Source organism: Callorhinus ursinus, unplaced genomic scaffold (assembly GCF_003265705.2).
Source record: "Callorhinus ursinus isolate GAN/ISIS: 27379988/994484 unplaced genomic scaffold, GSC_fseal_2.0 scaffold8, whole genome shotgun sequence".
NCBI classification, from domain to species: Eukaryota; Metazoa; Chordata; class Mammalia; order Carnivora; family Otariidae; genus Callorhinus; species Callorhinus ursinus.
In genome coordinates, this window is record NW_027397070.1 from 13,558,459 (window position 1) to 13,562,259 (window position 3,801).

The window sequence follows — 3,801 nt, forward strand, 5'->3', positions numbered from 1 at the left end:
TTCAACAACAAAACTTACACTTCTGGGCAATGTGTCTCAACGAAGCCTCTTCCATCTGCTTCATTAGCTAACCAAAACATGGCTCATTATTGCTTGACTTGACTTCTCCTGCCAGCAGAAAATTCATCAGAACTTTTGATAAGTAGCCCTAAAATATATATAATGCATTTATATTTTATATTTATATATACTTCTATATATATAAATTAGCTCCCCCCCCCCAGAGGATTGGGAAGAGTTTGTAAAAGGAAGTCACATCATCTTTTTTTGCCATCTTCCTTTAGTCGAATCTCATATTTTTTTAAATTAATGAAATTTTTCTTTCACCAGTTTGTCTAGATCTACTTTTTTGTCTTGAAACTGTGGCTGAAGATTTCCTTCCAGTACAATGGATATAGCTGTAACTCCACAAGATCTGTCTGTACTTTGGCTAGTTGATATTCTCCAACATGTCTTCAAGAAGGAGAAATAAGTTTCTCTTATACACGATCACATTGGATAGGCTGGTTGCTATGGTAGATGCTTCCCAGATATAATGATTCATCATAGAAATTCTGTGGGTTTCCAGCTAAGTTTTAGTTTTAACTGTGGCTTCTCTTTAAGAAAAAACCCATAAAGGTTAGAAACTCCTCCCGTTCCACTACTCATTAGAACTTCCTCATCCAGTGTGAACTCTGGAAACTTTTCAGTTGGCAACTCCACTCACTGCCTAGCCTTCTGGAATCTCATTCTATTTATATGTTGCTTACATTCAGTCAAAAACTCAAGGATATGTTATGCATATTTCTGGAGCTCTTTTTTGTCATAGATCCTTTCTCTCTAGAACTGTTCCGCACATCCTAGCTACATTATCCTTCTCAAACATTTTTTTCCTCCTCAAACTTAATCTCTGTCTTAGCAAAAACACTACATGCTGCTTGAGATCCCTTCTCTGTGTCTTTGTCTAAATTGTCCTTGCAGACAGAAAGCTGGGGTGATCAGAGAGCTCTCCTCATCTATTTCTTTTTCAGAATCACAGTTCTGAACTAGTTGCGGTCCAATGTCCGAAAATTTGTTTCACACATCTTGTCTACTTGCAGCCAGTGAGAAGGCATGCTCGGCACCAGTTAGTCATGGCTAGAAGAGGGACCGGTGATCTATTTTTTTTTTTTAATTCTCAGCAATCTTCAAACCAAGAGCTAAAATTAGTAGAGTGACACAACACATAGAATTAGATTTGGGATGACAATGTTTTTCCTGCCAGGAAGCAGCTATAGAAAATGGTTACATGGGGTGCCTGGGTGGCTCAGTTGGTTGAGCGTCTGCCTTCGGCTCGGGTCATGATCCTAGGGTCCTAGGCTCGAGCCCCACATCAAACTCCCTGCTCCTCGGGGAGCTTGCTTCTCCCTCTCCTTCTGCCCCTGCTTGTGTTCCCTCTCTCGCTGTGTCTCTCTCTGTCAAATAAATAAATAAAATCTTTAAAAAAAAAGATAAAGAAAATGGTTACATAAACCCCTGTGCCGAAATCCTTCATGGATCAATCACTGCTTCTAATTTACTAGGCAAAGATAACATCATGTGCCCAAAAAGTAAGGGAGGTTCCATTAAATAAAGTACACATTCAACTGGACTAAAGGAAGTCACTGACTGTTGAAGCGCAAGCCCCCTCCTAAGAAACACCAAAATAACCACAAAGTTAAATTGAAGAGACTTTCGGAGAAACCAATCAGGATTTCCAAACTTTGAAGTGAAATAACAGGAACTGAAGTGGCTCATGGATCAGATGGGGAGCTTTATTGGTCAAGATTCAATTAAAGAAGCAGAATCACTAGGAAATATAGATGACAGGTAGGTAGGTAGATGGATGGGACAAGGTAGATAGGTATAAATAGCTATACTGAGATATATTTCACACACACACACACACACACACACACACACACACACACACACACACAGTGCTTTGTTACAGGAATGTGACCTCAACTGTAGGAGCTGGTCCAGAAGTCTTTGTAAGGCTGTAGATTTTACCTGACATTACAGTTTGGAGTTCACAGGGCAGGCAGCTGGGAAGGGAAGATGGATTTAAAGTACAGGGGAGAAAAGACAAACTGGACCCCATAAGCATGACCTGAAACCCACAAGGATGAATTGAAAGCTGTGAGAACTGCCTCTGGTCTTGATGGCATGAGTGTCCCACAGGAGAAACTGGCACCTGGCTTAGGAATTGGAAAAGCTGAAGGAGGAGGGGAAGATGGAGCTGTTGTAGACCAACAAGATGAGCTGACAGGTGCGTGCAAATGTACGGGAGCTATTTAAAAAAAAAGAAAAAGCCACGCTCATTTTTGCCCTTTAAATCTCATACAAGAATGTCTCTTCTGGTCCACCCTAGCTGGAAACATAAAGAGAATTCTGGGAAATGTAGTTCAGCCCAGCCAGTTGATACATTAAAAAACCACACAGGAGCACTTGGTTCCATTTCACCAGAGCAAACCAGCAGTTATTAAGTGCAGTGGCAATGGGAAACCACCAAGACCAGAGCTAGTCACATGGCAGGAACTTGAGTCCCATGAAGTTGGCAGTAGTTGATAGGAGAACCTGCAAAATACTTGTACTTAACATGAATATCTGGCCAAATGGAAATCGAATATTAGCAGTCTGGATACAGAAGTTTGCTTCCAGTGTAGCAGCTTCAGGAGAAGCAGTGGAGAGACACTATAGAGAGGAAGTTCTTCTGCTTGGATTTTTCAGTGTTTCAACATTCTTCTCACAGGCCCTAGGATTCTGGTTTACCAAAATTTGTGTCAACCAGACTTCGATTGAAAAGAAAAGTATAACAACAACCTGGGGACAATGAGGGAACCAAGTAGAATATACCTTCCCTGTTTAGGGGGGAAACCAGGCCTGAGAGGACCTTATTTCTCTAAGGACAGTAAGTAGAAAGAAAGTGAACACAAGGGGATATGAAAAGATTCTAAAAAATGAAAAATGGAGAAAAATACTTTTAAGATGGGTAAGAAGAACATGTTTTAAAAAAAGATTTTCTGCAAGAATAGGACATCTGCTTAGTGTTCTCAAAAAAATCTTATTCTATGAAATAAGACGTAAAAGATGATATAAAATAGCAGATTGAGATGGAAAGAAAGCCGATTGAGAGGCAGGCAGAAATATATAAGGGGAGTGGATGGTTTAAGGAAAAACATAAACAGTGAAATGACATATATTAAATCTATATTAAAAGCAGTAAAGTTCAGATTTATTTTTACAATTTGATATGTTATATTGTGGGGTGTTTATTTTTTTAAAGATTTTTATTTATTATTTATTTGAGAGAGAGGATAGAGCAAGAGAGCACAAGCAGGGGGAGCAGCAGAGGAAGAGGGAGAAGCAGGCTCCCCACTGAGCATGGAGCCTGATGTGGGGCTTGAACAGGAGACTCTGGCATCATGACCTGAGCCGAAGGCAGACGCTTAACCAACTGAGACACCCAGGTGCCCCTGGGATGTTTCAAATAGATGCAAAAGTGGAGGCTAATTGAATTTAAATAAAAAAATAAAATACAATAAAACAAAAGCTTAAGCAAACCCCCCTACCCAACCAGAAAAAGACAAAGCATGATGTGCCAGGGTATCAATTTTCTTAAGGATCTTTCCCTGGCAATTATGTCATTATTGTGAGGAAACAAAATAATTCCCAGGATCATTCAAACTCTAATATTCTTTCATTTTGTAAAAGATCTTAATAGTAACTAGAAATCTCATGATGCTTTATAATTTAAAAAATATTTTACCTTAAAAAAAGTGGAAAGATCAATGTAATAAT